The sequence below is a fragment of the Corvus kubaryi genome, unplaced genomic scaffold (assembly GCF_017639235.1).
Source record: "Corvus kubaryi isolate FWS band 111438036 unplaced genomic scaffold, C.kubaryi_AGA036_p1.0 78, whole genome shotgun sequence".
Taxonomy (NCBI): domain Eukaryota; kingdom Metazoa; phylum Chordata; class Aves; order Passeriformes; family Corvidae; genus Corvus; species Corvus kubaryi.
The window spans coordinates 5,587,119-5,612,564 of record NW_024582065.1 but is presented as its reverse complement, the minus strand read 5'-3'; the positions used below and the strand labels follow the sequence as shown (position 1 = coordinate 5,612,564).

At 56.4% G+C, this 25,446-nt stretch overlaps 1 long non-coding RNA gene across 7 annotated transcripts in view; it reads right to left on the bottom strand.

Moving 5' to 3' along the window:
• Positions 1–25,446, bottom strand: part of LOC121676067 — an 84,886-nt gene that overhangs the window by 2,912 nt on the left and 56,528 nt on the right. For 2 of the 7 annotated variants that reach the window (XR_006020353.1, XR_006020350.1), the window contains exons 4-7: positions 19,448–19,667; positions 17,527–17,578; positions 14,506–15,342; positions 816–3,217 (exon numbers count right to left, since the gene is read on the bottom strand). This is a non-coding gene — a long non-coding RNA (uncharacterized LOC121676067). Of the gene's footprint in view, positions 1–626; positions 3,218–14,505; positions 15,343–17,526; positions 17,579–18,636; positions 19,668–25,446 lie in introns of those variants that run through there. The other 5 variants (XR_006020352.1, XR_006020355.1, XR_006020351.1 and 2 more) reach the window with 5 other exon arrangements.

Genomic DNA, 25,446 nt, shown 5'->3' with positions numbered 1-25,446 from the left:
TGCAGTGAAATTAGTTATTGATCTCTTGTCTGGGTGACAAGCGCGGTGCCGGGGCTGCTCTCCCACCGTCCAGCCCCGCAGCTCCTCCGCCCACCCCGCCGGGGCTCAGCCTCCCGCCGCTGCCCCCGGGTGGGTGTCCAGGCGGGGACCGGAGGTCTCCGTGCTCACCCAGGCTCCAAAGCTGCTCCCCAAGGAGGTTTTGCTCACCCCACTGCACACAAGGAAGATGTCAGTGGGAGAAAAAGGGCTCTGCCCCACGCAGGATGGGACCCCTGAGCGCTGACAGCCCCCCGCCTACGCAGAGCTTTGCCCGCCCCCCCCGGCCCCCCCCCCCGCCACCATCTCCTGGCCCCCAGGGATTGGGGTCAGGCTGTCCTGAGCCCTTTTCCATTTCCCGATAACCTGGCTATCGCGGAGGGAGATAAGGCAGAGGGAAATCAGGCAGCCAGAGAGCTTTTGTTGTCTGGAAAGGCTCTGCACATCCCTGGCTGCAGCTGGCCGGAGAGGCTGGACCAGCGGCGGCTGCCTGGCCCCGCAGGGACAGGGACATGAAGGGACTGTGGCGCTGGGGCAAACGGGGTCTGCTCTTCCCAGGGGAACTTTCAAAGTTTCAATAACAAAAATCGGGTATTTATTTTCTTTTTGTAATTCCTGGCGGGAGGCAGGAACAACAGGGGAGATTTCAAACAATCCTGTTTTCTTCCAAACGTAGTCACCAGAGAAACACTTTGCCCCGGGGAAAAGATGGGGGTTGGCTCCCAGAGGGTTTGGTTTCCAGAGGGTTTGGTTTCCAGAGGGTTTGTTTGGAGTCTCACCTTTGCTTTGAGTTCGTCAAGGTGTTTCTTGTCACTGGCAGGGACAGGCTTGAGGCTGGCTCTCCAGTCTCCTCAGTCTCTTCAGGGATGTCTGACTGTTCACAGGATTTTTTCCCATCAACCTTTTGCCCCAAAAAGCAAATGCCGGAAGTGATCCCTCCCCGCGGTGTAATTAAGGTGGCTTTTGGGATGTAAATGAAAAGCCTGGTGATGAGTTCCTGAGGGCCAGAGGTCACTGTAAAACCCACATAATTTTTGCTTGGGCTTCTGTAGAGTTCCTGTGATAGGGATGCAGCCGGTGACCCTCTGCCTGGAGGGTCCCATGGGTGATGGGTGTCAATTGGCATCTGGGGATGTCCACAGAGAGGACATGAGCTGGTGGCACTGGCCGTACACAGAGCCTGCAGGCTGCACTGGTGGCAGGATGCCAAGAGGAGACACAGTGGGGGCAGGATGGACCAGGATCTGTCCCATGAGTAGCTCCCAGGGATGGGCAGAAAGCGCCAGTGATGTGACAAGCAAGGGGGACAGCGGCTGGAAGCCACTAAGGGACACCAAGATGGCTCATGGGATGTCCCCAAGCTCTGGGCAGCGGGCACAGGCAGCTCTCACCTCCTGCCTCCCTCTCAGCATCCCAAGCAGGCAAGACCCTGTCTGCATGTGTGTCCCTGGGGAGGCTGAGGGATCCTGGCCCCTTTCCCAGCCCTAGACAAAAGCCTGGGAACAAAAGCCTGTGGGATGCGGGAGGCATCTCCCGGCCGGGGGGTATTTGTTTAGCCCGGGGGGAGGTGAAGAGGGGAGAGGAAACTGCATTTCAAAGTGTTTCACCCTTTGAAAACCCTTCACAGCCCCCCCAGTGCCCTCTGCATGGCCCTGGTATCCCCTCGAGAGGACACCAAGTCCCCTCCGGCCACCTCTGCGTCTCTGCTGGGGAGGAAATAAGAAAGAAGATGTGGGGGGGAAAAAAAGAAGGGCAGTGCAGCCAGGAGGAGGGAGCAGATCGCTGCGGGAGCATTTCTCTGGCTCAGCCCCTCTCTGGGTGGGGAAGTTGGAGCCCCAGCTCCAGGGACTGACTGCTGGGCTGAGAGTGAGCTTGAGAACTCATGTGTTTCTCCCCGGTTCTCTTCATTTTCACAATAACCCTATTGGGTTTTGGGGGTGGGGGTTATCCGGGGGATGGATCACAGCCTGCACCTGGCCCCTTCCCAATCTACCAAAGCCCAGAGCAGAGCCCTGGGCACACAGGTCTCCTTGGAGGTATTGGAGGAGGTTGGCAGAAGCCACCAGTCAAAACCCATTCCTCGCAGACCTGCCCAGGCTTCTCCAACAAGGTGCCACCAACACAGGGAGGGCTCTGGCCACCTACAGTCATCCTCAGGCTGCTTTTGCAGGTCCCCTTTCCATATCCATCACCCAAAGATGGGCACACTCCTGCAGAGACAAACCCTCAGCACCTTCAGCCCTGGCTGCGACACCAGCCTGTGCCGCAGGGACACCGCACACATGAGGCCTCAGGTTTCCTGGGGCTGTTTCGGTGTTTCACCACCTTAAAAACACACATTTCCTGCGGGGCCACGCAGGGAGGTGCAGCAGAAACGCCCTCTGGCATCCTCTCCTGAGAAGCAGCTTCCCGGTTTGCAACTGGGCATTGTCCCAGTGAGTTACCCTCACCCTGTCACTACACAGGAAGGCACCATGCGAGCGAGACAGCGCAGCCCCAAACCTCCCAAACCCCAGTAAAGGTGGAATGTGGATCCCAGTCGCTCCTGCCACCCTCCAGAGCTTAGCATTCCACAGAGATGAAGTGGGAGAGAGGTGCAGACAACGGGGCTGACCACATCCACCGGCTCTCCTGGCTCCTCGCTTCCCTCCGGCGCGCTGGCGGAAGCCGAGCCCACGCCGACAGTGGCGGCTGGGCAGATGGAAAGACCAAATGATGGCTTTGCAGGGGGCCTGGGATTTGTTTGAGCCATCGCTGTCTCAGTGAGTGACTTCGAATAACGGATACACTTGAGAAAATCGCCATCTGCTCCCGGACAATTCTCAACCAGAGGAAAAGGTGAAATAAATTCAGCGACTGTATTAGCCGCCCATCCACAGCTCCAACAGCAGGGTCAGGCTTTGTGCAGCGTCCTGAAAGTGATTTGAGAACGAGAGGATGGTTTGGGATGAGCAAAGAGCAGACAACCAGAAACGGATGGAAGAGTTGAGGGCCTGGGATGTTGCGTCCACAGCAGGGTTCTCCCAGCATCCTGGGTTTGGTGAGTTTGGCAGGAAGACAAAATCTCACCAGATCCTTTTTTTTTTTCCATCTCTGAATTTTGAGTGCCTCCTGCTTCCATCTGGGCTGGAAATACCACAAAAGCAGATGCTACAATGCAGCACATTTTGTGTTTCAAATGCTGGAAGAAATCAGAAATGAAAAATAAATGCAGGGGGCCGGTCCCATGGGCTGGGCTAGGGATGAGGCTGAGGGCAGTTGGAAGAGCCCTTGAACCCACAGCTCAGCCCATGCCAGGCTCAACAGCTCCAAAAACCAAACCCTTCATCCTCAGCAAAGCAAAGACATTTCCAGGAGCAGATAAAAATGCCCCCTGCATTTCTGCTCGGCCATGCCTGTGAGCCCAGAATCCACATACTGCTTAGACCAAAGCAATGGGGTTTTTTAATGGTTTTTTTATGCAATCAGGAGGGGGATGAATCTTGCCCCTAAAGTCACAGCACTGTGCAGCAGTCCCTGCCTGGAAGAATCCCTGGTGCTTCCAACAGAACATCACTGGGGGAGAAAAACACTCAGTGCTTGGTCTTGAAGGGGCAGGAGGGACTGGGGAAGAACAGGGCTGGATGCAACCATTTTTGGTGCCCTTTTGCTCCTGGCAAGCCCAAAGCAAGGGTGCCCAACATTCCTCCTGCACCAAAGGGAGCCTGTTGCAGGCGTCATGATGGGATTTCTTCTGCCTTTTCCTCCTTGCTGGACTTTACCTGGGTGTGAAGATGTGTTTGGTACCTGGGGAACACTACCCAAGCTGGTCCCACCAGCCATTGCCTTGGCCAGTGCAGCCACCTCATCCCACCCCAGCCCTCCCCAGTGGGGACACAGCCCATGGGGGTTGGATGGGACAGCCTGGCTCCCACCCAGCCAGCCCCTTTTCCCAGGGAGAGGCCCCTGGCCCTGCACATCTGAGATATCACACTGAACCCACAGTGCTGCCACAAGTCAGGGGAAACGAGCCAGGGATAAACCCTCCTGAGAGGCAGCGGCTGCCAGTGCTGGTGTGGATGTCCTGGTGTGTGGGTGCAGGGCAGAGCCCCCCCAGTGTATTTGCTCCCCACACGGGAGATAAACCTCACATTTCTTTGGTGCAGGCAGGAGGTGGGCAAGGGTCTGCCTCAAAGACAGAGAAAGATGACTGTGACCCAGCCCCTGGGGCACAGCCCTGACTGGGGTGTCACAGGGAGCCCCTGGCTGGGTGGGTCACTGGGGGGACCCTGTACAAGGTCCTGGGGAGCACTGTAGCCACACAGGGGTCCCACCCTCCAGCACAGCATCCCTGAGCATGGTGCTGCCGGCTGGCAATGGGCACGATGTTCCGGTGTGTGCTTCGCCCCGGCCTGGCTGCTGCTGTCACAGCCAGTCCCCTCCTCACAGTGGTTGCTGGGAGGGGTCCCCACCTGCATCCCAAAGGGTTTCATGCCAAGAGGCACGGGCAGCTCTTGCTCGGCACGGGGAGGGAAAGCGAGCGCTTGGGAGCAGGAGCCCAGCTGGCACCCTGAGGAAGCGGAGGATGAGGAAGGGAAGGAAGCGGGGGATGAGGATGGGGATGAGGATGAGGATGGCGATGAGGATGGGGAGGCAGGCGGGATGGCAGGGCAGACCGTGTAGCCGAGCGGCAGCGAGCGGGAGCGGGAAGGCGAGGCAGCGCGAACGAGGGAGAGGGAGCAGAAATCTGTTGCCCAGGCTGTGCGCTTCGCTGTCAGCCGGCTCTGATTAACGGGCTGCCTTCCAGCTCCGCGCCGGCTGCGTTCCTGGCAGGAGCGGAGCCCCCCGGCTTCCTGCCGTAGGAGTGGCTCGCTGAAAGGTTACATTTGCACAATGTGCCGCTGGAAAAGCGGTGCCAGAGGTTGCAGGCGGGGGAGCCGGGCGAGCGGGCGAGCAGGCAGCTCCGCTCCGCTCCGCTCTGCCTGTGTAATGGAAAAAACCCTCTGGGGACGCGCAGGAAAATATCAACTTACTCTCCCCCAGCACAGCAAAGCTGGGCCCGGCCGGCCGTGGATGGGGGAACGAGAGCACGGGATGGGGCGGTGGTGGTGAGCACCCCCAGAGCCCCAGCGCCGCTCCGGATCAGCCCCAAGGCGGGGCAAAGCAGGGCTCTGCCCAGCACCCCCATCGCCGTGGGCTGTGGGGCAGTGAACTCCTCCTTCGGGATGCTCCCCAGAAAGGCTTTGCGCTTGCCATCATCAGGATCTCTCGTCTCTGCTGCTTGGTGGGGAAAGCTGAGGCTGTTGAGGGGAAATGTTCGAATCTGGCAAGGAAGAATTTCCTCCGCTGGAGGCTCAGTCCGCACTGCTGTGATTTATGGGGCTTGGCACAGCCACGGCTACATCCACACACACACGCACATCTCTTATCCCCAGCTTTCCCAGCCCTTCTACCCTATAACTTTTGGTCTGGGAATATTATTTTGGTGTCTGGAAAGTCCAGCTCAGATTGCTGAGCCCACCATAGCTGCTGTCTGCTCTACAGCATACCCTAAAAAACTCTGCACCTCCTCCATCGTCCCTCTTGCACCAAAACAACTTCTCCTGAGCAGCTCAGCACCCTCCAGGGCAAAGCCGTTCATCCCTCCCTGCACAAGACTTCCTTTCACCTTCTCATTTCTTCATTGCATCTCAACCTGGTCACCTTTCTGCCCCACAGCCACAGAGGAGGGGTCAGGGCAGCAGGGGCAGCACCCACCCTCACCCCAGGGTGCTAGAGCCAGCTCACTCTGTCTTGCAGGAGCCGACATTTTCCTTTCTGTCTCCCTTGTTTCCTTGGTTTCAAGCTTTTTCTTCCTCATTGAGCCCCTAATTAAAAAAAACAACTCTGGAGGAATCCCAGATTCGGGGCACTCGGAGCAGGGCTGCAGCTGCCCCTGCAGGCACCCTCTCCTTGGGTGTGGGACCCATGGTCAAGCTCTGGCTCCTTGGGTTTTGCCCCAAAGCTTTTAAATCCCCAAACTGGTGCCCCTGCTCAGCATGGCCCAGCTGGGTCCCCACCACGCTGGGGTGTGAGTCCTCCCCCTCCGCTGTCCCCGGCTTCCCTCTGTGTTTTCATTAGGATTTGGAGATAAGCTTCCAAATAAAGGCAGTGTTTTTAACCACTTTGCCTTATCAGCCGGCATCCAACAGCATTCCCCATCCACAGATCGAGGCTTGGAAGACACTCCAGGGGGAAAAGGGACCCCAAACATGCAGACCTCTCCTTCTCCCAACCCCGCAGCCTGCACTGTGGCCTGGAGGGCACCAGTGGCTCTGGGAAACTATTTCTAGTACTGGCCCCCGCTCAGGGACAGCAGTGTTAATGCAACCGCATGCACGAATACAACCCAAGCACCAGTTCAGCACACCTGGAATTTATTCCTGGTTCTGCCACTGGCCTGGGGATGACCTTCAGCCATTCGTTTCCTTCCCTGTGCCTGTGTTTCTGCTTGCTCTCCCTCTCTCAGCCCTTCCTAAGCCCAGTGATGCTGCCCCAGCCCAAGGAGGCTCCATCTGAGTTCACAACAGCTCCCACATAAAGGTGAGCAAACAGCAGCAGCTCTGAGCATCCCTGGGTCCTACATCCTCCCAGTGCTCACCAGAGCCCCCCTCACTGAGCCCCCTCCCCACTGGGCCGTCCCAGGGCTCATTTTTTCAGTATGTGTGCAAAGGCCTGAATAGAGGAACCAGCTGCCAGCAGCTTCCAGCCCCCAAGAGCTGCCCTGGGGAAAATCAGCACCACACAGGGGCCTTGCCCTGGGGGTGTCGCCTGGGGTAGGGCTGAAGATGGGTCTCACTGTCTTCCTCTAAGTATTGGGGACCACTGCGGGGAGAAGTCCTCCAAGGAGAAGCAGAGGGGAGTAACACCAGTGACGGCAACAAACTCAGCTGCTTGGAGGCAGCAAACCAACCCAAACACCCCAGATAAGCCCTACTGTGGTAAGCCACACCACAGAGGATCCCCATTAGGGCTCAGCCCCATTACTGACAGCGCAGGAGCACTTCTACCTGGCTGGCATGGAGGAACACAAATATAGGCCCTTCTACCCCTCACTGGCAGGATCTCGGTGCACTGGAGACAGAGGCTCCTGTGGGATGCAGGCAGGGAAGGAAGGAAGGAAGGAGGTGATGCATCAGACCCCTGGGCACAGCATCCTGCTCACACCACAGCCCTGCTGGGCTCCCTCCCCACAGAGAAGGAGGTGTTGGGGACTGGCTGGGAGAGCAGCATGGGGGGCACGCACACCTCCCATCCTGGGGGAGGAGGGGGATGGTGCAGCCTGGCAGCACCCACCTCCACAGCAAATCCAGCCCTGGGAGCATGGCAGGAGCCTGGGACTGTGAATGGCAGGGGAAAAATATCCCATGATAAATGCCTCCAGGGCAGAGGGGATCCCAGAAACCTCCACTGCAGGCCCCGTTGCCAGAGCATGCGAAGAATCCCAATGCCAAAGCACGGCCAAGAGACTGAGCTCTTTGGGGAATCAAATCTGGCCACAGCACTCAGCCAGGTGGCTTTTGGGGACAAGCGTGTCACACTGGGAGCTGCTGAGTGCTCTCACCTCCATCCTGCACTCGCTGCCTTTCATGAGTCAGAGCCCATCTCGAGGATGAGGTTGTTTCCTGCCCTTTTCCCAAACAAGGTCCCCAGCCGTACCAAAAACCCTTGAGTCCACAGAGCCCTCGCTTGTGGACAGCAGAGAGCTGGCGGATTGCATGGGGCTGGCGTTCTTCCTCCCTTCCAGCTGTTAAATTGCATTATAGACAGTTAAAAATACATCACATACTTTCCTAATGTGACTTTTCCGTGGTAAGCAGCAGCACGGCTGGAGGTGAGATGCTGGAGGTCGCAGGAGAGCTGCTCACTCGTGTCCATGGATGGACAAATTTGGGTCCCAAAGAAGGTGATTGTGTGGCCCCTTGGCAGACTTGACCTCAGCAGACTGACCCAATGTGCTCACTGTCTCTTGCCTCAGTTTCCCCAGTTATGGTCCATTCTCTGAAGTAAGATCTCACATGAACTAAAAGTTGAGAGGGTTTGTTGGGCTTTCTAGAAAACGGGTCTTTTGCACAGGGATCAGAGGTTAATAGAAGTCCAGGGTTGAGCTGGAAATGATCTGTTAATACATTATAGCAGAAAAGCCTAATTCCTGAGCATGACTGGAACTGACCACATGGAATCCCATGGAAATGCCAGAGGGACCTGGCCCGGCCGGAGCCCACAGCAGGCGTGGGGCAGTGCTGGGGCAGCTGAGCTCAGCCTGAAGCAGGAGCATTACTGCGAGCCATGTGTGAGCTGGGATCAATCTCCCCTTCCAGCAGCACAGCGAGCTCTGCTGAGGTCTGCAGTGGGTGGAAAAAAACCTTTTTGGCTCACTAGAGCACTTGAAGGAACAACCTGTGTCCCCATGGATGGGCTCCCTTGCGGCCAGAGACACCTGTGGTGTGGGGAAGGCAAGAAGAGAGCAAAGGTGATCCCCTTGGATCCAGGTCCAGCCCCCTTTGCCCAGACCAGCCCTGACAGCACCTCCTCAACCCCTTGCAGGACCGACGCCACAGCCCCAGAGAGGATCCCAGCACCCCAAAACAGCCAAGACACCCTGGACCCCAGCAAGGGGCTGGGATGGGGAGGAGAACCTATGAGAGGGTGAGGAAAGAGTTAAACCCCCAGCACTGCCAGCCCCCCGCTCCTGCTTCTCTGCTAACTTTGGGAGGAAGGGAATAGCATAAAGGTAAGAGTGGAGGAAGGAGAGAGGAGACAGATGAGAGAAGGAGCGAGGGAGAGGGGGAGCGGGAGAGAGGAACAGACGGCAGAGAGGGAGAGCGTGGGGGGGAAGATGCTGACGCTTCTCCTCCATCTCGGCGAGAGGCAGATAGAGGGGAACAAGGGGGGAAAAAAAAGAAGGCAAAGACCAAGGGAACATGGGAGAGGGAGAAGGAAGGAGCCGGAGCGAGGGAGCATGTGTGAAAGTCGCAGTGAGAGAAGGGGCCTCTTTGATTCCCCGTGCCTCATACCAGACAGTGTCTAGACTGCAGCAATTATTGTCAGCTCAGAACACCCAGGCATTGCCATTTCAGCTGAAAGGGAGCTTAACAAAGAGCGAGGGAGAAAAAAAATACCCTGCCGGTGGTGAGCTGAGCTCCCTCCAGCACAAGGGACTCTTCGGAGGGTCCTCCATCGCCTGCACCCCCCGCAAGCCCCAGCCCCAGGTGCCCCCAGAGCAGTGGCTGTGGAGGAGGCCACGGGGGCAAGGAATTCCTGACCCGGCCCTGGGTCTTTGGCTGGTTTTGGGGTGCAGCTGCTGGGTTCAACTCTCCCTGCCAGCCCAGGTTATGGGGCTGAGGGCACAGCGGGCAGGGCCGGGGGAAAGGGCCCCCTGGGGAGGTTGGGGTGTCCCAGTGGAGGGGCAGTTCCCCAGCAGGCAGCATTCGGCCGTGAGCGCCCGTGGAGTTGCTCCCCAGGCCAACAGCAGACAGTCAGATGGACACCTCGGCCTCACCCCAGAGTCCAGGGGATGCACACACCTCCTCCAAGCAGTGGGGATGTGAATTCTAGAGCTAGGCACGCCAATGTACGCTGCTCCTGCAGCTCCTCAGCTCCCTTGAGTCTCAGGAAATCATGGGAGGTCACTTGTGCAAATTCACAGGAATAAAAATCATCCCTCCTGTCCTCTCCTCCATCCTGCCTCCCCACCACGAGAGGAGTTACCCTTTCCCCTCTTGAGCCCTTTGCCCTCTGAGGGGCTTTTGTGCTCTCTGCAGGTCTGGGATGTGGCTGGGACTCCCAGGAGGGAATTAACACCCAGAACTGGCTGTGAGTCAGGAATTCCTGCCTCCCACTGGAAACACCCGCCATGTGCCCCCCCAGCTCTGTGGTGACAGCCAGCTCCGAATACCTCAGAGGAGAAGAGGTGAGAAGGAGAATTTGAGTGCCCTGTCTCAATCACTTCGATGGGTTTGGGCGGTCATGATCCCACTCAGCTGTCTATGGAGCTGCCCTGCAGATGAGCTCCTTTGGAAGCGTCCCCAGCTCCAGGGCTGCACCACCCATCTTCAAGATTTGGGAGCACAGAGCAGCACAGCCAAGCGACCTTCTCCATTGCAGGATGGCACCGGGGACCGTCCCTGCAGAGGCTCGTGGCCCGTCTGCTGGGAAAGGCAGCCGATCCCTCCAGATACTGGAGCACAGCTCTGGTTTAATTAGCACTTTTAATGCCTGGAAAGGAGGCGCCAGGGAATACTCAGCAGGTTGGACATGATTTCCTCGCTAGCAATCCAGCCTGGCAACAGGCAAGCTCCCCAACTTCAGCTTGCTCAGCTGGGATGGGGTGACTTTGCCCTGGGGTCTAAACCATGGCAAATACCCTTGGTGAGCCCCACCTAGGCCCCTCGGTGCAGGGACACCTCTGTCAGAAGGCATTTTTGTAGCAAACCCCAGCAGTCAGTATGCTCTGCCAGCATGCTCTTTGAGCAATGCCTGACCCCAAATTGGCTCAACTCAGCTGTTTGTCCTTGTCCCTCTCTGCCTTTGAGGAACAATATCCATTTTCTGGCCAGATCTGGTCATGTCTGCTAAATCAAGGACTTTTTCTCCCATGGGTACAGGGCACTGATGTTGCTTTGCGGATAAAATCAGTCTCGTTCAGGATCTGGCCACTGTGGCAGATCAGAGGAGACGACAGCACAAGTGCCACAAAAGGCCAGGATGGCAAAACTTGCCTGGGGAGAGACTCGTCCCCTTGCTCCCTTGGCTGGCCATGGCTTGTCTGTGGAGATGATGCCACCTCCCAGTGCAGGGTACCCTGGGCAAAGGTCACAGAGGGGAGCGCCAGCTCTGCCCATTGCCCACGTCCCATCGCAGCAGTGCCTTCCGCTCCCAAAGCTGTGCTCCCTCATGGGCTTCTGTATCTCAGGGATGGGGTGTCCAGCTCCAGCAAAGCACCACAATCAGGGCTGGTAGTGCTCCAGCTGTGGAGGACACTGAGCTTCCAACACGTGTGGATGCTGCAGTGAAACAAATATGTGATACGAGCAGGGGCAGGTCTTCCGCTTGTGAGCTCGGGCTTTGTTTGACCTTCACAAGGAGCTTTTGGCCAGCCCATCCTGACCCAGAGCTGGACCACGAGGAGCCCAGGCCTGTGACTGACTTGTGGGCTTGGGGTCGTGTTCTCCCAAAGACCTGGAAACTGCAGGGCTTCAGAAGTACTGCCCCAGGAGTAGACACAGCCATGAAATGCACCCTGGAACTGCCACCGGGCTGCCACCGAGGCCTTTCTGCAGGTCTCTGATACCAGACTTCCACTGAAGCCTAGGGAGGCAATGCGAGGAAAAAGACCTTGCCTTCTCCTCCATGACACCTCCAGTGTCCCTCCCTCGGCAGCCTGAGCCTTGCAGAGCAATCTGGGGAGCCCCAGCTCCTCACAGAACCCCTACAAGACCCAGCCCTGCAGAGAGAGCGGGGTCCCACCAGCAGCCCATGAAGCCACCAACATGTGTCCAGAGTAAGGGTCCCACAGGGTCCCCGGCATGTCCCCAGCTCTCTGAAATGGCCACAGTTCCCAGCAGCAGGGAGAGGAGGGATCCGGGAAGCCACAACCGCCGGTGTACGTGCTGTGCTGTGTGGGAGCGGCTGGCTGGGAGGGGAACCGGCCGCATCCTGCTCCCCAGGACGGCCCCGGGCACCGCCATGTGCCGGCAGAGGCCGGAGGCGAAGGCACAGGGCAGCCTGAGTTCTTTGGCCGCAGCAGGGACACCATCAGCTGGACTTGGCACGGCTCTGCATCCTGTCCTGTCCTGTCCTGTCCTGAGCACGGCGCCAGGGCCGTGCGGGGAGGCACATGGGCAGCCCTGGCACCCCTGTGCCACACCACGACCCTCGCTCGCCTTCCCGTTCTTCATCCCTCCCCTCTCCAAAAATGTCTGCAAATGCCAACTGCCTGTTTTCCAGTTCCTCCAGATTTACCCCCTCCTCCTCCTCTTCCTTCTCGCCACCCCCCCTCCCCCCCCCCCGCTTCCTTCCTTTCTTCTTCCTGGGTTAAAAATAATCAAGTTTCTGGGAAGCAGCAGCCCTGCTGCGCCTGCCTCCCTGCACTCGCGCCCCGGAGAATAGCTCGGCTCGGCTCGCTCCGGCCCCTCCTCGCTGCTCTCTCCTTCCTCCTCCCCACCCCCTACAGGGATCTGACTAATATGCTTGGGCTCTGCTTGCCAGCTCAGCTGGAAAGGAATTTAACCATTGCGTGGCCTGGAGGGAAGGAGTGGAGAGCCCAGACCTCCCTCCCTCACCCGGGACCCCTGGTCTGGGTCCCTGCCCGGCCGTGCTCCCTTGGATGCTGCCCAGAGGATGATGGAGGACAAGGGATGCACGGTGCTAGCACCCCATGGAGAGTGGTGGTCCCAGCCCCAAACCTACACGCGTGCAATAACCCTCGTGGGCTCCATCGGGGGTGTCCTGACTTCCTATAAACAAAATGCAGAACCCCAGTGCCGTGGTCCCCGTGGCTCGACCTGTGGGAGCCCCTCATCTAGCCACAGGTGCTCCCTAGGCACCCACATCCCTGCCTGCAGCCCACCACAGGCCTCCACGCTGCGTGAGGGTGGCAGCTGCGATCCCACACGATGCTGCTCAGGGGTAACAGTGGGACCAGCAGCTCCAGCCCCACAGCTGTGAGGTCTGCAGGGAGTGACCCCCGGGTTCAGGGATCCATGGCTCAGCCCTGCTGCAGTGCAGCTCTGGCAGGAGCTGCCAGCCCTCTGCCGACTGCCGGGACTCAGCTTCTCCTTCAGCACAGGGGGTAGGAAGCCGGCGCAAAGGCAGGGTCACACCTGGGTAAAAACCACGCAGGGAGAAAGCTCCTCCGAGGCTAAACCCGGGTGCTAAAACGCGAGTGTTTGCGCAGACCCCCTCCACTCTCCCTCCTTGCCAGCCAGGCTCTGAGCACAAGCAGATTTCCCAGCACAGGAGTGGGAGACACGGTGCTGCTTTACAGCAGGACAAGCAAAGCACAAAGCCTTGACCAAGGTTATCCCAGAGGGTCTGTGACAGAGCTGACCCTCTCCTGCCTCTCCGAGGCTCCAGCTTGCTGGTATATTGCAGCATCTCCCTGCTCGGCCAAAAACTCCCCTTGAAATCTCCTGGCCAATGCAGAAGGACTCCAAGGCCAGAAATCCTAAGCTCAGCACCCCAGCGCTGAGCAGAGCCACGAGGCACCGGCTCGGCCGCTGCTCACCCCCCGCGCTGGCTGGCTCAGCCTGGCTGCTCCAGGGCCAGGGCACAAACCGTCCTGGAGGAGGACACTGCCCTTCCCGGAGCCTGCTGCCGGCAGAGCTGGAAGTACAGCCCCTCCGGAGATGGAGCTGGAATTACAGCCCCTCTGGAGATGGGGCTGGGGAGAAGGAGAGGGCACTGGGCACAAGGCAGGGACCCGTCGAGCACAGGATCACCCTTTAGCTGCTGGGATGCTCTGTAGAGCGAGGTCCAGCACTGCAAAAGGGATCTGAAATAAGAAGATGTCTTCTCTCCAAATCCTCCCTTAAATGGCAGTTCTGATGTAAAATAGGGTAGGATGGAGTTCAGTGCTTGTTTTCTCTGCAGGACCCAAGTGTGGCTCAGCCTGGGACTGTGGAGCCAGGCTGGGTCCTCACCAACAGCCCCACAGGAGCACGATCTGCAGCCGCGGCTCTGCTCTCCCAAACGTCCCTGCAGAGCCATAGCCCGGTGCAGGGCTCAGGGCAGGAGACAGGAGGGAAATAAGCATCCAGTTCACTCCTAACTTAGCTGCCAGCTGGAGCTGGAGGCAGCAGGATGGGTGTGTGGGGGACCTGTGAGCCCTCACTCTGCACCAGGAGTTGTGCGGCCAGAGCCCCTGTGGCCCCACAGAGCCGGCAGTCGGGGCGTGAAAGAAGTGATGGCAGGACACAGCCAGGAGCCGGAGCAGGACCAGGCTCTGACCATCCCTAGGTGAGTAAAACCACTCCCATTCCAAATTTCCTGGTGCCTTGGGAGCTCCCTCCAGCCCTGCCTTCCCCACAAGCCCTGCAGCAACCTCAGCAGCCAGGAAACGCTGGCAGGAGTGAAAGGGATAGAGAAATTGCAGGCAGCAGGATGAGACATGAGCCAGCACAAGCAGGATGTGACTCGGGGGTGACTGGGACTGCCGCAGGGGTGTCATCAGGAATTGGTACCTGGGGCCCATCCTGTACCCTCCCTCTCATGCTCCTCATAGCTGAGCCCAAGCCCAACCTCTGCTCCCCACACAAGTCACCAGGTCCCATTTGTGTTTCACCACCTAAATCCTCTGTTAACAGCACAGTGATATCTTCTCCCTCCATCCACCACAGGCTTTTGCCCTCCCAAGCTGCCCGAGGCTGTTGCCCAGGGCTGTCCGTTCTACCTGGGGCTGTCCCTGTCACCAGAGTGCCCCAGCCCCCTCACCCCATCTGCAGGGCACACCTGATATTTCCCAAGGTTTTTTCAGCGCAGACTGGATGGCAGCAGTGGGAGGTTTGGGGCGAAGGGGAGCTCAGACACTGGCTAGACTTTCCTCTTGTCCTGCCTCAAACCAGCTGTTGTAGCACTGCAGGAAAGAAGAAAGGAGAGGATGAAGGAGGAGAAGCAGAGAAGAAAAAAACAATACAGGAAAAATATTTTCCCCCCTACTAAACACCCAAAGCTTTGTTTATCCACCAGCCCCTCAAGCTGAGGCCAGCTGATCCCAAGGTGGCCCCTTCCATGGGTGCTGTCCTCCCTGTAGCTCCCATCTCCTAGTCCCTCACCAGCCTGTCTCCTATGTGTGCCATGACCCCTGACGGGGTCTCCATCTCATCCTCACATTTCATAGCTCCAGCATGGCTAAGGAAAGCCAACTTAGCTGGCATTCCTGCAAAATGACCTGCCCTTCCAGCCAAGGAGTTCAGCTCAATTCCCAACCCCTACCTGCATCCAGGCTCACCAGCCTTCCCTTCAATTATTTGCTTCAGATGAGGAAAAACAGCAAAAAGGGGATAGATCCAGCTGTTGAACCCAGAAAAGCCCAAATCTCCTTCTGCTTCATCTGCTTCCTTGCTATGGGGCAGGACAACAGGGAGATGTCAGCCTGCCATGGGGCAGAGCCCAGGACACCCAACACCCTGGTAGATAAGGTCATCCCACATTCTTACAGAAAGACACCATGGAAAAGACCCTATTGCACAAACAGCTCCAACAGCGGGCAACAAAATCTCAAGGGGTCCAAGACGTTGCAGCTCTCCTTTTCCATCTCTCCCACAAGTAGGGCACAAGGACATGCTCCTAGGGGAGAGAAAATTCCAAAGCTTGGGATGGAGAACCGGCAGTGCAGGAGTACAGTTAAGCCTGGAGGCCAGGACATCCTCCTGGGACAGACCTCTGGACTCAGGAGGATGCAGGACTAAACCAACACATCACAGCAACTCCCTAAAACACGGAGTCACTCTCTGGGTAACACAGTGTTTCCAAGGTGGGGCAAAACCTTTATCTTCCACCCATGATCCAGGAGTGTCCCCATTGTCTTTGCATGGCCAGCTCCAACCCTGGCAGGGAGGCACCAGCTGGGAGGCTGTGAGGGGACTTGCACTGTGCTCTACTCTCTGGGTCACTGTCAACTTTCTAGGAGCTGAAGGGGATTTTCTTTGTTTGGTTTTGAGGGAATAGAAAATTCACAAACAACTGGAAGATTCGAAAAGGCTGAATCATCCTGAAACTCAGGGTGAAATTGAAAAATTGTTTGGAGTGAAAAAAAGAAATACCGGTGCTGGGCAGAGGAGATGGCTTTGAAGATGTCAAACCACCTTCTCCTATCAGTCACCTGATGATCTGTTGTATTTGGGCATTTTCTAAAAGCGTCTTCTTGACTTCTTCATTAAAAAAAAAAAAACTATTTTTTTTCAATTTAAAAAATTATCTCAATGTAAAAGAAGAAATCTAAGTAAATTAGGCAAACCCCAAACAAAACAGAACAAAACAAAAACCTTTCAGGCTAAACCAAACATTCTGGCTTTACCTAAAACAATTACTTGCACTGGGATGGGGTATTTCTTTTCTTTTCCATGTTACCAGAAATTGCCTACTAAATCCTCGTTCTGGGTTGGCATGGTCCAATTCCCACACCCAAGACATTCCATTTGGGCACCAAGCAAGACTTTCCATTCATTTTTCCAGCAACGTGGCTCTCCATCAATGAACCAGACCCATTGCAGTAACTCCCTTCTCCACGAAAGACGAACACTTTGGTTCTCCCTCCTCACAGACCTCGGAGCCTGCCCTGTGCATCCTTCACAGGACCCTCACCCAGCCTTGAGTCCCTTTAAGCCTCCTGAACAATAACTCAGCAACCCAACAGCCACCTCTACTCTTAGGCTGAAAGAACCTCCTCTGGAGAGGGGAACAGAGTCTCTTCTCAGGAGACTTGATTTCCAACCCAACCCAACCCAACCCAACCCAACCCAACCCTACCCATCCTTCTCCTTGCCACCACCCATGCCCCAACCTCCAACCCCGCCACCCAGACCAGGTGGCATCACATCCAATTCCAAGATCACCACACAGCCATGTCCCCAAGAAGAGAGATTTACTACCCCCAAAAAAAAGCAGTTTTCCCTAAGGATGCAGTGGGGCCAGTTGGGAGGGGGTGTTAGACAGAGGTGCCAGGCTGTATTTCCACCCTCACACCTGACTGCAGAGGCGAGCGGCAGCAGGGCTGTGCATTCCAACCCCAGGCAGAGAGGTGAAACCCCAGGAAAGTAGCAAACAAGTCGAGGCGTAAATACAGCACGAATCCACGGCACTTCAGCGTGGTTCGTTATCTCTGCTTAGACTGGAGTCGGTGGAGCCGGGTTTGAGAAGAGCAGAAATATCAGCAATTAAAGATATGTCGTGTCAAAAAAACTCTAAACTGATTAAAGTTGAAGGCTCCGTTTTCTTCTTTTCATCAGAGAACGGAATCAAAACCTGCCTGGAAAGACGCGCTCCCCCCGTTCCCAGCGCTCCGAAGGCAGTGCCTGCATCCGTCCTGCTGTGTCCCTGCATTTTAATTACCACCTTATTAATATTCATGAGGCTAGGCACTCAAGGGGGATTGCAGTCTGTCATTCTCTCTCTCTTTCTCTCTCTTTCCCCCCCCACCTCTCTCGGCTGAGTCGGTGGGGTTTTTTTTTCCCTTCCCCTTCCCAACAGTTGGCGTGCTGCAGATCCGCACGCGTGTGCGCGCAGCCCCGAAGGCGCTGAGCGTGCAAGGGGCCGCGGCGTGGGGAGGCCGCCTGTGCCGGCTGGTGGCGGGGCTGGGAATGCGGGTGGGTGTGGGATTGCCCCTGCCACGCTCGGCAACCCCGGCAGCCGGAGGCAAAACTGCCCCCAATGGGGGCATGATGCCGGCACACGAGGGAGAGCTGGCGCACGTGTGAGCAGGCGTGCAAGGAGCGGGCATGGGGGAGTGTGTCTGAGTGTGCTCGAACTCACGCAACTCCTGGTAGCAGCATCACTTCTGAGGGCTGGGGTGATTCTGTAGGACCTGCAAGAGAAGAATGGGGCTGTGCAGAATGGCACCGGCTTAACACAGCTACCCTCAGCCCCCACACCACCACCTCTCTTTGGGGACTGAGCACCCTGCACCCCAGTTCACCCTGCACCCCAGCTCTCCATGCTCACGCAAAATCACCCACTGCTGCAGCAGGTGAGAGCACCATGGCACAGCCACAGGGCCGCTGTGTCCTTGATGGAGCCACAGCCTTGGCCATCAAGGTGAAGTGGGATCTAAGGGATCTTGCATGCATCCAGCAAGGGGGTGTCCCCCCAGCTGTGGCCCAGTTGCTGGTGCAGGTTGCTGGCTGGGCAAATTGGATCCCACTTGTCTTCTCAGGTCCAAGGCGCTGGCGTGCCCTGGGAGGAGAGAGGGCAGAAAGCCGGGGCTGAGGGTACACAAAGGGAATGGAGCTGGAGGTAAATCGATTTCTCATTCCTAAATTGAGCAATGTGGGGTTTGCCCTCTCCTTGCTGTCATGCAGCATTTAACCCTTTCTACCTCCAGTACTGAAAACAGAGGCCATGTGGGCGGCAGAGAACTGTCCTGGCTTTGCAAACCCTGCTCCTCCCTCTCCCCTCTCGGGTCACTGTCCCAGTCCCTCCCCATGAGATGATGCAGAGCCCAGCCACAGGTGATGGGCAGGTGCCCCCATCACCCACACTGTTCAAAGCCATTGGCAAAGGACACATGGGGCTGCCCCATCCCAACAGCCACCAGTTGCAGGTTTTTCAGGCAGCTGCAGCCAGACCATAGTCCCACCTTCCTTCAGTACCTTCCTCTTCCATCTGACCCTAACCTTAACCCTAAGGACACCCAAAGCACTGTCAAGAACCTGAAGCCTCTTTGAGGATGAATCCTGTATCCCAGAGTGCTGCCTCCCCATCACCAACCACCTGCAAGCAACCTGTTGAGAGACACTCCAACTCGGCAGCTCCCCAACGCCCCACTTGCTCAGCTCCACAAATATTTGAATTAAGGTCCCCTGGGGAGCCACAGTCACAGAGTAACTGATTTCTCCTCCTTCATTATATCTCTGTGTAATTTACCGAGGGACGGCGGCGTGTGCCTCCGTTCGAGTGAATTCCCAGCAGGACTCCCAAGAACTCACAAATCAGGAAAAGGCAAGGCATTAGAATATGAAAGGTGAGGATGGTCTCCCCACCAAGACTCATCTTGCTCTTCCCCAGCTCTGTCAGTCCCGAATTGTGTTTTATTTCCGCCTGCTGCCCCTTGTGCAAGCAGGGAGGTCATGGGTTGGGGACAGGCCACGGTGCCATGTTATCAGCTCTGTCCCTGACTTCTGATCCTTTCTGGGCAAGAAGAAGGGAGGAAGTGTCTCCTCCCTCATGGAAACATCTGAGTAGATGCCAGGGAAGCTGATGCAGCAAAGGTTTCCGAGTGAAATTATGTCCCCTGGCCCTAAAATCTGACTTCTTTTCACCTGGGTAAGTAGCCTATGCCTCAGTTTCCACATCTACAAAAATAGTAGTCACTCCCTCCATTTACTGGTTTAAGACTCCCAACACTCAGCTGTTGAAGCTATAAAAGACCACAAGCATGAATCCATCTGTGTTGTATCTCCAGCAAGGAGGAGCTGGAGGACAATTTTGCCAGCTTAGTTCCAAAGTTACCAGAAGGAGCTTGAAGAGTCACCAAGGAATAAGAGAAGGGGAAAATGAGGAACTTGGACCAAGGATGTACAACTGAGCTGCTTTGCATTGTTTTCTTGTGAAACACGATGTGTGAGGAGATTGGTGTTGGTTGGACCCACCACAGTCTGAAGACAACCCAGCCGAACCCATGGCCAACCCCCGCGTCTCAGTCCTGTGCCGAGGTGCCAGGGCAGGAGCAGCTCACCCTGAGAGTGGGAGGTTGTCAATCCTGGTGGCTCATGGAGGATGACGGGACCTTTTGCAGGTTTTTGCAGCATCTATGAGCTGGGTGGGAGTTGTCTCTCTTCAAATCCCCTGACCACTGCCACGGATGTGACACTGGAGTAAAGCGCCGGACGGGCTCGGATGCAGCGAGTTCTCTGTTCCAGCTACACTGCAAACAGCGGAGGGCAACATTTTGCTTCCTGGAAACCCAGAGAAAGAAGTATTTTTTATGAAGAGCTGCAGCTCAGAGGCAACCTGTAATGGAGATTTCAGAAAACTGGGTGTTCCCCCTTCCACCTCCTCTGCAAAGACAAAGACTTGGCAGATGGTGGTGGTGCTTTGCAGGGCTTGTGCTGGGCTTTTTTTGGGAGCTGGGTATTCAAATCCTCACTCTCATTCTTCAGTTTAGAGGTGTGAGTGATATAAAATCTGCCCATCCCAAAATCAGCCTGTCCCTGGGCTATCTCAACTTCTCAGAGCTCTTCCCACAAGCTGAGTTAAAGACCTGGGGCTGTTCAGCCTGTAACAAAGAGCTCCTTTCTCCCCAGCCTTCACCAGTTGTTGGAGTTAAATAGGCTGCACTGAAACCAAACCAGACAAAGCCCCTGCAAAGCGGCTCCAAATCCCCGTTCCCTAGCCAGCACTCTGGATTTGCCCCGGAGCACAGGCACGACACTCCCTGGTGTGCTACGGCTCTCTTCCCACTCCAAGAGGTGGGCTGCAGCAGCAAGGCTATGTTCTCTCCTGTGCTGCCGGACATCCACGGGAGGTGATGAGGGGGTCTCAGAGTGGAAAACATGCCATGCAGCTGCTCCAGCCTCTGCCTGCCATCCCCGTTCCAGTGAATTTGCTCCAGACTCTGGCTACACTGCTGCCAGTGCCGTGAACCCCCCGAAGTAGCACAGGAGGAGCCCTCATGGGCACCACGTGGCTTTCCCAGGTGCGGGCAGTCCGACGGGACCTTTCCAAACACGCTGCCCAACCCACGCCCTCGCAGCCCCTGTGGGGCAAGTTCACCCTCTGCCATTCTGCGGGGCCAGGTCCCTGTCGCTGGGCACCGAGCCCTCCTCCCCCAGCATGGCAGCCACCAATTCGCTGAAGCAGCTGCCTTCCCTGAGCAGGGACGTGATGGCAGATGGGGGTCTCCACCAAAGCAGGGGGGGAATTTTTGGCCATGCCAGCCCCTGGAGGGGCTGCTGGCGCCTGCGTCCCGGGCGTGCTGAGTGCGGGGGTTCGGGGCTCTCTGTGCAGGCAGCTCAGTGATCAAAGCGCCGAGCACAGGCCGGGGCCGGGGGGAGGCAGGCGGCGAGAGATGAAACGGAGCAAAGTTCCCCGGGTTCGGACGCGGGAGTTGGAAAGGATTCGACGGCAGCTTGGAAAAGGAGGAGAAGGAGGCCGGGAGCAGCAGCGTTCAGCAGAAAGGAATGTCCTGATGGGACGGCAGCCTGAACGCCGGCCAGGACCCCCCCCCTTCCCAAGGCTGTTTAAAAGCCCCGGACCTCTCCAAGCCCTTTAATTGGCGCTTTAAAAAACTTCCTTGTTCCTTGACGCGGCGAGGTTTGCGTTTCATGCCCAAAATGACTCAATTCCCCCTCTCCCCTCCATGGAAAAAAAAAAAAAAAAAAAAAATCATTCTCCTTTGAAAGGTTTGCTCGAAGCCAGCTCCGTCCCCTCCCCGCAAGTCCCGGTAGCCCCCAGCCCTCACCCCACCAGCCTCTTGTGTGTATTCTTGTTCTCCCCTAATAATCCACATCCCAGCTGCCTCCCTCTGCCTTCTCCCTCCTCCTCCCTGCCTCTCTCGCTCCCTCTTTCTCTCTCCTCCCCCCTTCCTCCCCCTTTCCATAACTCAAAAGCTTGTCAGGCTGGTTCCAGACTGCTGGCGCCAGGCTTCACTCCAGGAAAAAAATAAAGCAAAAGAGAAAGGCATGCAAGGCAAAACAGCCCCGCCACATGAACACACATCAAACCAGCCCTTTATCTCCCCGGAATGCTCTCCCCGCTGCAGAGCTCCCTACCCTGGCCCAACAGCCGCGCTCCCCATCCCTGTAACCCTAATGCAGCAGCGCCAGGCTGCGAGCACACACGCCCTGCCAGAGACAGCGAAGGAGCAAATACAAGATCTATTATTTATCAGTGTTATCAATTATTTAGAGCCTCGGTGCAGAGAAGGGGTGGGGAGAGGAGGCCATGGAAGAGGCAGTTTTTACCCTGGTAGTTCAGGTGAGGGGGTTCTGCGTGGTCCCACCTCCCCACTGGTGCTGGGATGTCTCCAAGACCATCCCTTGCATCCCACCCCACGGACATGGGGTTGTTCCTATCCCTGCCCCATCCTGCCCTCAGGAGAGCAGGGCTTCCCCTCACAGCAAGCCGTGATATCCAGCTCCAGGAGCATCCCAGTTCCAGAGCCACTGGTGCCCGAGTGGAGGGCTGCACTACCTCACAGGCAGAGTGGCCAGCCTGAGGGTGAGGGTTCACACAGGGGGACCCTGGACCCTGACTCATTATCCAAGGGACCAGTCAGCCCCCAAAAATGCAAATTTTAGCATCAATATGCATTTTCTCAGGCACTTCAAACAGCACTCGCCTGGTTTGCCAGTGCATGCCTCCTCTCCTGAAGTCTGGAGGATGCACCACTCTGCTCATCACCACTCCCAGACTGCAGCGGTGGCTGGTGCAAGGCTCTGGAGCCTCAAGCCATCCTCACACCCAGCCAACCCTGCTGGAGCCGGTTTGGCGCAGGGCAGAAAGAGAAATATGACCAGGGCTCTTCTCCTCATGGAGGTCTTAGGTCAGTCTTGACCCCAAAAGGTCAAAACCAACATTCCAAACCCAAAACCCAGCCCTCACTGCAGAAGGAAAATTACACCAATCTGTGTGGCCCCTTCCAGCTCTGTTTTCTCTTGGATTTTTGGAGCAAATTCCAGCCCACCATCTTTGTGATGATGCTTGAAAAGGGTCCCAGTCACCAGGCAGGTGACACCCATGGCACTGTGCCAATGGGCACGGGTTCATCCATGGGCCACTGCCGCAAGCTCGCAGATGGCTACCGCAGCCTCCCCGCGAGGTAGCCGCCTTTCTGCAGCAGATCGCACCAAAGTAGCTACAGTGGGAACGTGTGATGAGGTGGGTGTGCTAAGAAGATTTTTTTTGGCAGACTTCAGGATGACTTTATTGCTCACAAGTTCTCGAGTCATGACTGAGTAACACACTCATCGCATGTCTGAAATGAAAAAAACCCCTTACCCCAGCACAAAATAAAGAGCCTGGACAAAGCATGTTTGCTCTGCTCCCCTTCCCTGCTCCAGGGGTTCCAAGGCTTCCACATGGGCTGCAGCAACCACTGCCTATGAGCCTGATACATTCCCCTGAGTTTGGGAAAAGAGGCTCCCGTGTACACAAGCACCAGTCCAACCCTGAGACCTCCTTGTCAGGTCCCCTTCCAAGTGATGGGCTGTGTATTCGAGGCAGAGGAGCACCATCCACTCTGACAGGATCTCTGTGACATGACTTTAATTTGGGTAGCTGAATTAGGCCTGCTGAGCCCAGACTTTCGCAGTGGAAGGTGCGACCTCAGCCGGTTTTGGTCTCAAGTGTTTCCTTCTAAGGCCCAAGAGTTCTGGTCCATGTCCCCATATCCCAGCCAAGCCGTGTGAAGCCTCCTGGGCTGGGTCAGGTAAGACCCTCAGATCACCAGAGAGGATAAAGTTCTGCAATGCAGATGCTGGTTTGGATGTTCCTGGGTGCCAAGAAGGTGCAGAGAACTGTGTTGTCTAAGGATAGAAGTATCCCCACCTCCAGTGCCTTCAGGTCTGAGAAACCAGTAGCTACCCTTGAAAAGCAGCCAATGTACTTCGAGCCTGGAAGGAAAACTACTGTCCTCTGCTCCAACTAAGTCAATGGGGGCTGATCAAATCCCTGTGCAACTCAGTGATTAAAAGGCATCAGCTGCCTGCCTAAGCCCACAGGTGCAAAGAAAGTGCTCTTCTCAAGGTAGAGAATGAATGTGAAGAGCAACAAAGTGACTTCCCCAAGGTCACCTGGGAAACACTACTGGAGAGCCTAGAACAGAACCCAGGACCTGAGGTTTCTGCTGTCCAGCTCCCAAGTTCTCACAGCTCAACCCCTGGGACAATCCCAGCCCTCCCACAGCCCCACGAAGCCCCAGAGCCTTCTGAACATCCCTCCACTGGAGGGAAAAGAAGGTCAGGAGCATGAACCCCTCCAGATGTTGGCTTTTGGGTGCCCTCCAGCCCCAAAGGAAGAGTTCAACTGGGATGGAAAAATCTTTCCCTTGAGTAAAGAAAGAGTAGGATCTGCTTTCTGCCATTTATTATTCCAGTTCTCCCACACTAAAGACTAAGGACAGATGAGAACTAGTTGGAAGAAGAGGGAAAAAGGCAAAATTAATTTCATTCCATTGTAACAGGTTCAAAAGGGATGGTTTAATACATTTTCTAATATTATGGGAGGAAAAAAAATCCAGAAAAAACAGTCTTTATAGTTGCTGTTCCTCCCCCTGAAAGAGCATATCCTGAGGAGAAAAACAGGGACCTAGGGAAAGTAGAAATTTCACTGAAGATTGAGGGGGGAAGAGCAGAAGGACAGGAGGAACCCTTCATTTAGAAATGTCACAGTCAGTTTTGTGAAGAAGAAAAAAATCCCATTATGTTGAGTATTTTTCACAAAAACTTTGTGTGTGTTTGTTTTTTAAAGGCTGGGGGTTTTTTTCCAGCTAAAAATAAAATTCCACATGTTAAAAAAAAAAAAAAAACAAAAAACAAAAAAGTCATCCGTCCCTGGGCAAAACCGAGAGCGCTGGAAGGGACAGCAGCAGCTACCCTGGGACGGCTTGTGCCGCTTCTCGACAGGCGGCCCTGATCGCGGTGACACCGCCGGCTCCCGGTACGTGCCGGGGAAGGTTGGAAGGACGAGATCTGCCCCGCGCCGCCTCCGAGCGCACCCAGGGAGCCGGGGCGGGTCCGCAGCAAGCCAGAGCTGACGGTCACCAGATCAGGGCTGTTTCCTGGCTGCCAGCTCCTGGCACACGGGGATGAGGATGCCCGAGAGCATCCCTGGTTGCCGGTGGCCGAGCTCCAGAGCTGCCCCAATGGGTGCATTTGAGGCAATCCCCGACGGATGCCTCCAGGAGCCCTGGTGTGCTGGGGGCTAGCCCTGACCTGGCCCATTGCCCCAGCCCATCCTGGGGGAAAAGCGGGAAGCGGGACGCTGCTGGGGCAAAGCACACGGGTGTCACGGCCGGCCCCAGCTGTATCCTTTTCCCATTTCCCTTCCATGCGTGCAGCCGGGCTCCCCTCCCCGCTGAGGTCAGCTCCGGCTATTCTCTCCTCTGTTTCCCCTGCTCTTGCCGTGCACTTCCCGTCTCCCTTTGAAATTTCACCTTTGCTGCGTCATTCCCTATGGGCCGTTTTGGGGCTTGGGTTCACGTGGACGTGCTGTTCCCCGATGCTATTAAAGAGCCAAGGTGGGGCTGAGCCTCGCTCTTTGGGACCACTTGTGCTGGGGGACACAAGAAATAACCCAGCTCACACAGATCCATGTTCAGCTGAAGAAGCACGAGCCCAAATGCTGAGCTTGCACCAACAGCCTCGAGCAGCACAAGAGCCAGAAGGGAAAACGCCATGAAAAATAACGAGGAGCTGGGAGGAAACAAAGGCTGGGCAAAACAGGGAGTGTTTCCAGCAGATGGAGATGGCCAAATCCGGCAGTCTGCTAGCCGTGCTGGGCTTAACCAAAGCTGAGCAGGACCTGGCCCTGACCCAGGACGGGCAGAGGAGCTGTCTCATGTCACAGCCACCCACTTCCCCAATGCCACTGAATCGAGGGATCTCTCCCAGGCGTTATGGATGGGACACCCAAGCACCCACTCAGCTGACACGGGGAGCAGCACTCTGCCACAGCATGAGTGAAATCCCCAGCGGGGTTTGGGAGTGAACAGCTTCCTCGTGCTCCCACAAAGCC